This window comes from Equus quagga, chromosome 4, assembly GCF_021613505.1.
Source record: "Equus quagga isolate Etosha38 chromosome 4, UCLA_HA_Equagga_1.0, whole genome shotgun sequence".
In the NCBI taxonomy this organism is placed as follows: Eukaryota; Metazoa; Chordata; class Mammalia; order Perissodactyla; family Equidae; genus Equus; species Equus quagga.
In genome coordinates this window covers 15,419,142-15,431,567 of record NC_060270.1, presented here as the reverse complement: position 1 = coordinate 15,431,567, position 12,426 = coordinate 15,419,142, and the positions used below count along the sequence as shown (strand labels likewise).

At 48.2% G+C, this 12,426-nt stretch overlaps 1 protein-coding gene across 7 annotated transcripts in view; it reads right to left on the bottom strand.

Annotated features, from left to right (window-relative positions):
• Positions 1 to 12,426, bottom strand: part of BOC (BOC cell adhesion associated, oncogene regulated) — a 71,476-nt gene that overhangs the window by 21,330 nt on the left and 37,720 nt on the right. The window lies entirely within an intron of this gene.

Genomic DNA, 12,426 nt, shown 5'->3' with positions numbered 1-12,426 from the left:
ATGAATAAATAGGTCGGAAGGCTGAGCCCAAGGCCAGCTTTATGGGCATGCAATCTGTGCAGCTGCACAGGGCCCCACGCTTGGAAGGGGCCAACACTTGGTTTAATGCTCTGCTGTCACCATCCTGAAATTCTTAATAATGTTTGAACAAGGGACCCCACATTTTCATTTTGCACTGGGCCCCACAAATTATGTAGCCCAGTTCTGGCTGAGCTCCTCAGCCAAGACAGCGGATGCATTTTCTCTCGGAGAGGAAGTCACGGACTATGGGGAAGGGTAGATTGCCTGTGCTCAGTGTGTTCTAGCTAAATATTGCTAACTGCTTCCCAAAAGCAATGCACTGCAACAATGCAAAAGCCTTAATCCTTGGCACAGTGCATGCCGTACCTGCCAAGTCAGGAGGCTCCCCACAAAGCGAGCTGTGAGTGACTGTGAGCTCAGGGGCATCTGGAAAATTCCTCAGTCACTGAGAAGCACTCTTTTCCACGGTCTAATAAATGTAAAACTACTCCACCAAGAGTTTTTTTCCCCTCCTCCTCCTTTTCTTTACCTCAATCCAAGGAAATCTGCCTCAAGCAAGAATATACTTAAACCTAACAGATCTTTGCAAGAAAAATGTGAGCCACTGAAAGGAGTTTGGCACCAGAATGCCATCTCCATCATAATGGCCCCGGGCTCCTGCCCCACTGTAATTGAGGGCTTATCCAGGCAGGAGCACGCACTCCTCCAGGCACCCAGCTCACTGACCCAATACTAGAAAACACTAGGCCCCCCCTTAAGTCCCTCTTGGCTCCTTCTGCACCCTCTGACAACGGCTGGGTTGGAGACAGAAGGCTGTGCAGTGGGGGATGCACAAAGCTGGGCGCCGGTCAGCCATGCAGCCAGATAGCCCCTCTGTTCTGATGCCAACATGTGCACAACAGCCCATGCGGGCAGGACCAAGGACACCCCAGCTGGGCGTCCAGCTCCCCAGAAGGGCCTACTGGCAGGCAGGCCTTCCTGGCTTGAAAACAAATGAGCAGCAGTTTGGACCTTGGCCCTGTCCCCTCCCCGTGCCTCCTAAGCTTAAGCCTTGGCTGTTGCTTGACTAGACAAATGCTCCCCGATCCGGCTGCTCGAGTAAACGTCGAGTTTCACTAGGAGATGAAAGGCAGAGTAACGAATTGATGAGCCATCTGAAAATCAAAGCACCCCCTTTTCTAGTGTTTGGGGGCAGGCAGGGGGCCAGGGAGGGGTGGAAACTTTATGATCAATAACAGCCTCATCAGCTACCAGGGGAGGCAGAGGCAGAGAGATCTAGCTGGCTGCATATGAAGGAAACCAGCCTGTTCCCAGGCCCCTTTGTGTGCAAAGCTGGTTTCCCCGGTGAGTCCCTGGGCTGCTCTGAGTGCCTGGCTTGGAATCAGGGGCAGGCCCTTTAACAAATGGGGTTAGCGGGCCTCTCTGCAGAATGATGGATCAGGTTTCCTGGGGAAATGGGTTGACAGGACACCTGCCCTTGCCTGTTGGCTGGTGTGTTTGAGAAATCCATTAGAGGAATGTTTTCACAGCCTTAATCCTTTTACCTTCCCTCCGACCCCTCTGTGCATCCTCTCTTTGTGTATTCTTCCAGCTATTTTATTAACTTGTCTGCACTAATCAAAAGTCAATAGACCCACCCTTGCTGTTTCTCAGCTCTCAACAGGTCAGAAGCCCTGGTCTTTGGGGCCATCTCTGAGTTTACCGACCTTCTTTATTTGTCACAGAACTTTGTGCTTTCTGAGAAAGCCTATATCTATTTAGGCTCCATACAGAACCCTACCCAGTTCCTTCCTCCTAAGCACTCAATGGCTTAAGGGAACACATATCTTCTGATAGATGGGCTCCATAGGACCTCGGATACATAGATGACAGGGAATTGTTCAGACACAAATCATGTGGTGTGCTCTGGGTTTTCTATTCACATTTACAGAGTACCTTCCTGGCCATGGGGAAAAAAGAAGGCAAATAAAAGACGCTGAGAGGCATGTGGGTGTGGCTACCATCGCCAGAATCATATGCAAAATGACAAATTGACAAGTTGTATCTTGAGCCCCTTTTGAGTTTCTTTCTCACCACCTTCTAGCCTCAATCCCTTCTTTACTAACTAAAAGGCTCAGTAGAGCAATGAATTAAACTACAGTATTTGGTGTAGGTTCATGCATTCTCATTACGCAAAATTGTCAAATCTTAATTTAGGCTCATCCTCCCGATTTTCATAGAATTTACATGTCCAGTTACAAGGCTCACTGTACCTCAGCAGAATGCCCCCAGTGTAATCCATGAAACTAAGAGTCACTTTCAAGGAGTTTCCTCACTTGATCCTTTTCTCTGTAGTCCTCCCTTAGGCCACAAATCAAAGTTCAATTCTGGGGAAGTAAGAAGTCGGGTGAGACGGCGCCCTCAGCTGGAGGTTGCATGGAGTCACCAACATCCCCATCTCCGTAAACTGAGCTGAATGCTTAAACATTTGGCTTTCCACCCATCCAAGCATTTCTCACGTACAGTCAGTGCTGCCTGCCCTCCTGCCTATTCTCAGCGATCACAAGACAAGCCTGCACTCATCTTCTGAGGTCTGGCTAGCATCCACCAGATTGTGGGGCACTGCATTGGGCACACTTGCCAGGCTGCTGGGACAGCTCCTTAGCCTCGTGGCCATCAGCAAGTTTCTGGGCTGACTGAAAATTCTACTCCCTAACTCTCAAGGCCTCCAGGCCTCAGCTTGTCCCTGTGGTGGCTTGCTGTGTCTATGGTTAATGTGACAAAGCACAGAAAGTTTCTGCTCTAATGGGGCACTCCTCAGTGGCATGCTGCTCCTCTGGCCCTTCCCTGCACCTTGGTCCCTTTTTGAAGGATGGAAGTAAAGCTAAGAGCTGCCTCTGGCAGAGCCTGTGGCTCTCTGCTCTGCAGATGGACTTGGAGCTGGAGTTGGAGAAGGTGAGGGGTCCTTGGCACTGCCTCCCTGTGTGGCTGCTGGCAATGCAGGGGCTCTCCTGTGCCCCGAACTACTTCACTGATGTGTGGAGAATCACAACATGACTCCCCACCTCCAAGTCACCTGAGGAACCATGGCTTGGCATGACCCCAAGATCAGCCCTCTGAAATAAAGTTCTCTGCAACGGGATCAACTCCAGAAGCAGAGGCGACAGCCTAACAGCACTTTCATCAGGTCAGAAAGCCTGGCGCCTGGAGAGTGGACGGGGTTTCCTGTGGGATGGGCGAGCATCTCAGAAGCCCCGCGTTCTGGGTAGTGACTAAGCCTTTACCAGTCTGTAGCCCTGATACACAGACCACTGAAGCCAAACCCAACCGTAGCCCACAAGGCCCGGCAAAATCAGCATGTTCTGCAGTCAGCATTCGGCACAACACCATCCCCTGCAGGCATCATTGCCTCATTCGTTCAGCCAGCCAGGAGCTGCGGAATTGTCTATTATGCCAGGCACTGCAGAAGATACCAGCGAGACAAAGACATAGTTCCTAACCCCGGGGAGTTTCAATCTAATAGACAAGACAGATAAAAACAGCAAGGCAGGATACAATAATTCACAAGAGTGGTGTCCCCAGGCCTAGTCCCTACCCCCTCCACCAGCATTCCAAACTTACAAAGGGTGCTGGCAGAGTGAGCGCTGCTCCTCCTTCGCAGGCAAGAGAGTGGATAAATACGTTTGCTGTCTTTGGGAGTTTTTCCTGGCTGTTCAATTGCACAAATAATTTTGGCTCCAAAGCCCTCTTCTGACAGCCATGGAAACATGACAGGAAATTTCTCAAACACACTTTCTGATGAAAGCAAGACATGCTCTCTTTTATGTAAATAAAAACAGTTTCCATGGGGAAAAAAAACCTTTGCAGATGCCAAACACATTAGTTGTTAAATCTCGTTTCTCTCTTTTCCTTCGCGTTGGGGTGGGGTTTGCGCTGAGATCCGTGCAGTGGGAGAAAGCTGAGGATGGAGAAGAGATTAAGAGCCAGTGGGGTGAGGGCAGAAGATCAAAGTCAAGACAGGAGGTGGGCAGGCAAAGAGAGAGGGCATAAAGGGAGGAGTGTCAGAGGAAGAATGAGGGAAAAGAAAAGAACCTAGTTTGCAATGTCATTAAATGATTAGCAATAAACTGGCCTAATGCTTCAGGAATTTCTTGGCCTGAACCAATTAAAAAAATTTTTTTTAAAAAAAGACATAATAAGAGAACAAGAAATGATTAATCCCTGAAGACAAGTCAAGGATGGGAGCCATGTCTCCACTGAGTCTGGCAGCCAGATGAACTGCGATGTCTGCAGACCATCTCATTTTTCTGACTGCAGAGCTGCTATGAGGTAGGGCTGGTTAGCAGAACTGGGGAGTTTCCTTTGGACTAGATGAAGGAATGAAAGGGTTTGAAAAAACACACTGAAGAGAGAGAGAAGAAGGAAAAAAAGATTTACTTACCAGCAACCCACATCACACATATTTCTCTGATCAACCAAGTATAAACCATAAACTTAGCAATGGGAAAATTAATGTGAATCCTGGTGGTCTGGACTCATCAGAGCCAGAGCTGGATCTTGGCACAGTCTTTGGCAGGCTGGCAGCCTGTCCTGGAAGAGAGAGAGCGGGAAAATGGCGTCCAAGGCGCTCAGAGGAAGAAAGAAGATGAGCACTTCAGCATGCCCTTAATGACAGAATTCTAGGTGGGAGAGGCAGGCGCCTGTCTTAAGGCCAGTGGGCCCACAGTGGTTCCAACTTTTTCTGCCCGCACATCTGGGAACTACATATTCCTATCAGCAGTGGTGGCTACTGGTATCATCCACCCACCACCTCTGACAGTGTCCCCTGAGGTGTGTGGCAGGACAACGTGGAGCCACATTCACGGCCGTCTCCCTTCAAAGATTCCAGAGGTTCCTCCAAACATCTCAATTTCTTTTCAACAGCCGTTTATGCTTCTGACATCCAACAATTTTTCTAAACCCTTCCTGAATCTGTTTGCATCTTCAACCTGTTTATATCCTGAGTCTTTGCTCCATCCTCTCTTATTTACTTCCTTAAAACTTTTAATATATCTGAATTTGGTGAAGAAACCTTGGCTCACCTTCTGCATACCCTTCTTGATCTTCTAGACTTCAAACACATTTTATCTGGGAGTCTTCTTCTGTCTAGACATCCACTGAAGGCCTACTGTGTGCCAGGCCCTGCGTAAAGCAGTGTGGTCACAGGGATGCACTGCAACAGTTCCGCCCTCCAGGCAAAGAGACTGTGGCAGGAGAGGGCTATGGAAATAAACCTAGGATGGTAAGGCTGCTGGGAAGAGGAGATCTCCCTCCAGACTTGGGAAGTTCGGGGGGTCAAGAAAAGATTCCTAGAAGAGAAGATAGTTAGTCTTGAAAAAAGAGAAGGAATTCGTTAACCCAAGGGAGGTGGGAACTTCCTGGGGAAGGGAATGGAAAGGAAGATGTTGCAGGCAGATGGGGCGCCATTCCAAAAACAAGGGGAAAGTGCGAGATGTGCTGAGGACCAGGCAGAGTTTGCTGCGTCCAGAGTGGGGGGGGGGTGCTGCGAGATGGACTTAAGTATCACACTACAGCCTGAGTCTTGTTCTGTGATTCCTGGAGTCTTCAAATGTTTTTAAGTAGAAGAGGAACACAGTCACTCAAAATTAAGCATAATTTTCCCTACAGGAAAAAAAAAGTGCTGTTTTTGCCTCAGCAAGTTTTTTTCCTCCCCTTTTGCTTACATTGTTTTTTTCCCTTCATTATTGAGTGATAGTCCTTCATCCTAGATGTGAACACTTTGTTCCATTTTCAGGACAGACTCACTGTCCTATAGTTCTTGAGGTTATTACCAGATTCCAAAAATGGTTGAAAGTCTAAAACACAAGGTGAAAGAAGAAATCCCTACACTTCTCCACACACAAAAAAGGGGGAGCCAAAGGACTCATTTGCTCTCTTGATTCTTTCTTTTTCATTTTAAAGGCATCATCTTGCATCATGTTCCTTAAAGGATCCAGTGATTTCAAGCAAACTAATCGATCCTTCCCTCATCTTCCGGTGCAAAACACTCCTCAGAGCCTGTTCTGGCCTGATGATTCTATAGAATCCATAGTTTGTGCCTGCTTAACACACTATGTGGTCCTCCCCCTTTCTCTTAGCTTAGAGAATGGACCTAGGAGTTTATTTAAGTATGTAGTTGTGTGTGCAAAGCACAGGTCGAGGAGAGGACTGGGTAGGTTAAGAGTTCTAAGTGTGTCCTTGGTAGAAGATGCACCATGGACTTGAGGTCTTCTTTTGGTAAATATTGACCACTGCTAAATAGAGAATCGGAACCCTGGCTGTTTAAGGCAGACAGCTGCTGACACGATGCCCTGAGCCAAGCTTACACCACACATTTGTCTGGGCACTCACACCAGGCCTGATGGGATTAGTATTGCCAATGCCATTTGAAGATTCCACCAGAATATCAGGGGAAATTCTTGTGAGGTGTGAATTTCTGCCCGTGGTAGAAAACAGAAAGGGTTAATATGACTTTGGCCTAAAGCTACAAGGTATTCCTTAGTCATTTCCTACTTAGATATGCAAGTCGCTTCGCATCTTTTGGGTCTAAGCTGTTTTTCAATGATTTTCTTGTCCAACTAGCAAAGTAAAACACAAAACTCATAGTACAAAGCAGCTAAATTTCAAGCTCAAGCTAGTTCTCCTTTTCCAACTATATCCCCCCACATGAAGCTGTCTCTCTCTCCCAGCAAAGGCAGACTCACACATAGCCTGCCAGATATCTTCAGCCCCAGCCTTCAGCTGCAGACTCCCCTCCCCTCCTGGGGCAGCTCAGGAACCACCTGTGTTTTCTTTCCTCCCCCAACTCTTTTTCCCCCTGCCATCTCTTCATCCCCAAGCAAAGGGCTTGCACAGGATTGCCTGAGAAGCCCTAGTCAACAACAAACGTTTCTCCAATTTGGAGTGAATGGTTCCTTCTTGTTTTGTCAAGGAGTCATTGGCAAACTGAACCAGCCTGGGCGAGAGGGGTGGCGTTGGAAAAAACACTCTAAAGTTTTCTTTCTTAATCATAAAACCTACATTCTCAAATGGAAAAGAGATGAGAAACAGTGAGAAATGGCGGGCAAAGAGGATTAGGATGGGGTGGCAAGAGAGACACAATCCCCTGGTGGCTAGACTCAGGATTTGATTGAACTCGCCATGGAAATGTCTCACTAAGGAAATTAAACTCACTCTGGAAGTACCTGTGCCATCCTGAAAAACACACCGGGCTTAGGTCTAAGCGTATAAGGCTGAGAGCTGAATTTAGTTGTTGAAATCTGAGAAAGGTATGTGAGGGCCCAAAAAATTACAGATAAAGTTGTCCCACACACATTCGTCAAGGCTCAACTCCTGAGTCTTCCTCAGTCCCCTGGAATTGAAAGGAATCCCTGTTAGACTGAACTCCCATTAAAATCTGTTTACATCTCTGTTAGGCAGTTCATAGGTCTGGCGTGCTTTATGGCTAACGTTATTGTCATCCATCTTCTCTACCAGACGAAGAGATCCTCAACAGTAGGGACTGGGTCTCACTGGGCTCTCTTGGAAATTCTAAATACTTCCCAGTTCTCAGGACACCAATCTCAGAACATCCAGATGCTGAACTCAGTGCTGGAGAATAGAAGGTTTGCTGTTTCCCAAGTGGGACTCATGAATCTCCAGCCTGCTGGCTTGCCCTATGGATTTTGGACTTACAGCCTCCATAATCCTGGAGCCAGTTCTTTAAGATAAATCTTTCTCTCTCTCCCCTTCTTTCTTTTTCCCTTTCTCTCTATTTCTCTCTCTCTCTCTATATATATATACACACACATACATACACATATATATACACACACATATATACATATACACACACACACACATATATATACACACACACGTATACATATATATAATTGATTCTGCTTCTCTAAAGAACCGTGACCCGAACAGGGATAAAGGAAGCTAGAAATATCTTAAGAAAGAAATGTCCTCAGTGGTCCTTAATGGCCTATTCTGGTTCAGGGTCAAAGCCTAGAACACCTTAAGGAAGCATCTGATGGGAATCAGAATTGGGGGGAGCTGAGTAAGAAGAACCATGGCCTCTGTTCGTGCAATTCACCACGCTGAGGGCCAGGTCAGCGCAGCCTGCCAGTGCAAACTGACGATGGTCTGGTTAGAAGAAGGAGCAGCACTGAACCCATCCGTGGGCAGCATCATGGGTGACAGTGACAACATACACTGCAGTAGCAACCATTGGCTGCTCTCGAAGGTGGCTGGGAGGTGGGAATCTGGGTTTGAGAACACGTGTATATAGGGAGCTAAGAAATTCACTGGAAATGGTTAGTTCTCTCTTCCTGACAAGCCTCTGGCTATGATTGGAAGCTTTGCCACCCGCTAGACTCTGTCTTCCTGAGGGCTGCTCCAGAATGGAGTTGGGCGGCACAGGCCCCAGGGCCTCCTGCAAGAGGACACTCCACAAAGGTTTGTTGACCAAATGGGTGAATGAAGAAAGCTTGGAATTTAGAAAATGCTTTAAAATATTACTATCACATATTCTCTCATTTGATCCTCAAAAAACCCATGAAACTGATGATGTCATTAATACTGTGCTTATTTCACAGTGGTGGCAATCTTAACCAAGTGACTTACAGAAAGTCACGTTAACTCAAGTGGCAGAGGTAAAACTTATACCCAAGATCTTTTTTTTTTTTCAAGTTTCTTGCTTTTTCCATTAAACCAGTTTGGCTCTTCATTTATTCATGGGTTAAATTATGGTAATAAAGGGCCCCTGTCACCTTCTGACATTCTCTCAAAGTCACAGAGTCATGGAGACAGCAGCCTAAGGCGAACTCCTTCCTTTCCCGTCAGCTGCCTGGCCTTCTGATCTCTGATGCCAGAGAGGCTAACACAGGAGTCCGCGCCTGGTCTTCGTGCCTACAGGCCCCATGGAGGGGTTCCAGATCTGCTCTCAATTAAAGCAGCATCGGCTTAAGTCTCCACATTAACTTGAGGATGAAAATTCCCAGATACAGAATTAATACCCACTTCCCACCTATTTTATTTCCAACTATGCGTAGGACCTAGGGATGATAGGATAATTGGGAGAATTAAAGAATTAAAACATAGAAAAAAGTTAAAAGTGAAGACTTATGTAGGAGTTTATTTGCATGGTAGATTATTAGAGGTAAGGGATAGAAAAGAGCTTCCATATTGGATCCAGCTCCGATGAACTGGCCACATTGACTTGCTCTGCCGTGTTTGGAACAATTCTAAGGCTGAATCAGGGTCCAGGAAGAAGGAATATGGTGTCCGCTGGCAGTGTCTGCTGTTGGTTCAGGTGGGCAGCGAGGGAGCATCTGAGCCATGCAGAGTGGTTGGCCTCCTGGTAGAAAGCTTGTGAAAAGAAAGGTAAGAGGAAGAAAGGAGATCAAAGTCAAGAGCATGTCAAAAAGCAAGCCTTAGACAAGGTGGTCTGAAGTGAGGCATTAGCAGCAAGAGAGATTTACCACAAATAAAGTTTAGGTTAAACAGGAAAAAAAGTTCTCCTCTGAGGAGAGTGGCATGGGCCCCTCCAGAGAGTGAAGACAGCAGTGATCCACACGGCAGGACAACCCGGAGCAGAGCGCACAAGCGCAGGAGTGAGGCTTCAGGTGGTTCCATCTAACCTGAAGAGCAGAAGCAGACGTCCCCAGGTAGAGGTGAAGTCCAAGTGCACCCCGCGGCCCCCAGCATTGGAGTAAAAGAGGTCTGTACCAGGAAAGTTCTACTAGAGGCCTCCTCTGCACCCCTGAGTCCTCAAGCTGGTCCTAGCCTCCACCACCGAAAGCTCCCAGGGATCTCGAGGCGTTCACTATCTAAAATGCAGGAGGCAGCATCTTGCCAGGTAGGCCAAACAGCAAATGCTCTGTCCGAGGAGGACCATCTGAATGCACACAGAAGAGCCCAGAGGGGAGGGAAGCCCGAAAGGCTGAGTGCGGCGGGCGTGCGCGCGTGTGCACCAGCACGCCGCTGCTGCGGGCCTCGCCTCTGAATGCAGACCGTGCCTTCCGTAATCCCTTGCATGGCTCAGTCTCCCTGGCACATCAGCCAACCAGCCAAACACAGCCCCCATTCTGCTCAGGAATGTGCTTTCGGAAACTTAATCTAACTGCTGAGTCTGGGCCAAATCCCCCGTGGCATTAACCCAAAGACAGCACCCCTTTCTCCCGCCTTCCCGCCACCCCGTCACTGCCTCCTCCAAGTTCGGGAGGCTGCAGTTCCACCCACCAACACCCTCTTCTCCACGACACAAGCCCCTCCAAGCCTGCTCTCTCCATTTGCAGCACCCTCCATCCTTCCAGTCAGGCCCAAACATTTCACTTCTGATTCATGTCTGAATGACAAGCAATAGTTCTTGGCTTTTGAACAAGACTCGCTCGCTCCTGCACAAGCCCCTTCGTCTCTCACGGTGCCTTCTTGGGATGCAACCAAACCCCTCCCTTTGTCCTCACTGCCAACTGCGGATCCCTGCAAGCACCAGAGAAAGAAGCGGCCAGGAATTTTTTAAAAATAAAGGCTATAAATTGTCTCTCTTCAGCCCGATACACCTTGAAGTAGAAGGAGAGCTCCAAAGTCAACCTCCTACTGTCCAAGTCACCCTTCCTCCAAACCATACAAAGCTTCAGCCCGGCTCCTAATCCAGCCAAATGAATGGTTATGGAGTTTCTCGAGTCTTCATGGACACATGCTGACCATTGGCACATGAAATCTCCCTCCTAGACGAGTAGTGTCACCCTTTACAGGCACGAATGTTGCTAAAAGGCACACCTGGTTTGTAATAACGAACAACTGGAAGCCACCTAATTGCCTAGCAACAGGAAACGGGTTCTGTCCATTAGGGCAGAGACAGTGGGGGATGTTCTAGGGCCATTTATAATTATGATCCTGCTCTGGTGGGGGCTGAGGGGACAGACTCACTGGGAAGGGGCATGAGGAAGCTACTGGAAGGATGGGTCCACGCTGTGTACATGGGAAAAACGCATCAGGTTGTTCCCTTAAGATTAATGCAGCTTGGGTACTTCATTGGACGCATTTTATATGCCATAAAAAAGAAAAAATATGCTCATATGGCCAATGGAAAATCTTACCATACAATGTCAAGAGGGAGAGAACAGAGATAGAAAGAGTCAGTGGTATTACTACAACAGTGTGAAAAGATGGGTCTGGGTAAAGACTGGAAGGGTACACTCCTCAATGAAAAGGGTGGTTGTATGACGACGGTGGGCTTAGAGGAGACATTTTCTATATATTCTAAATTTTCTCTGATGGAATTTTAATTATAATTTTAAGATATGAAAGAGGAAGGTGATGGTAGGAAGTGTAGTTCTCACCCCAGCCCTTCTCGCCCGCAGGAGATGACTCCCCTCACCACCTCCCCCCACCAACAGCACAGCTAGGGGAGGGCCCAGCAGGTGGCCCAGGGCCTGGCTCCCTCCTGAGCACTCACAGCCTGCTCCCCAGAGCCTGGCACTCAGATTTAACGGTGTTCCTTCCGCCACAACGGAAAGTGGCTCCCACTGTAGGTCGGGCTCTTAGATGTAGCCCAGGCTCAGCCCAGCCCCCAGGAGACAGCTGGGGACCCAGGTTGCCTTCCTCCCTTCTCTGAGCAAAGGGCAGGCTGCTTACAGGAATCTTGCTGGCAGCCTCACTCTCCTCTCTATCCTCCCAGGAGCGAAGTCCCTCCAGGGAACTGGGAACCAGAGGGCCAGAGGGGTCTTTTCTCCCGGCTTCTCTGCTTCCCCCATCTCTCATCACCCTCCTCCCAGGACTCACCCCTCACATACCTCAGGGACCAGCTGACTATTAAAAAGAATTTCAGAAGTTTGCTGCCTTAGGCATGACCCATTTCATGAGAACCCAACCTCCTGGAACCACATCATCCAGGAGGGTGATGACCATGGTGACATGGAAGCCCAGAGCAGGCTGCCAGGGATAAGTTAGGAGGGACAAGGTCTGGAGATCTTCTCAGAGTTTAAGTCCACGCACCACTGAAGTCTCAACAAGTCTCTGTGTTCCCCACACTTCAGGCTCCAGGAGAGGGAGGGAGTTCTTAACAGTTCCCAGCTACAAACTCAGCTTAGAAGAACGGGTGTCGGGGCTGCTCTGCAGCCTTCGCGAGTTTCTCTCAGAGTCAAGTCTCATTTCCCACACGTACCATGGGCAGAAGATCAGATGACGTGTGAATTGTGCCTGGGCACCAAGGGACACCCAAGCGCCAATTCTATATAAGAGCAGCATGAAGTCTTCTCCTGGCATCCTCCCTGGACCAAACTGTCACCTAATCTCTCCCTCTTTTCTCTTCCCTTCATCCCTTTGTCACACAGTTTTCTTTTCATTATTTTCTACTGTTTATATTCCAGGCATTTGGAATACGCCCTCAGAGAGACA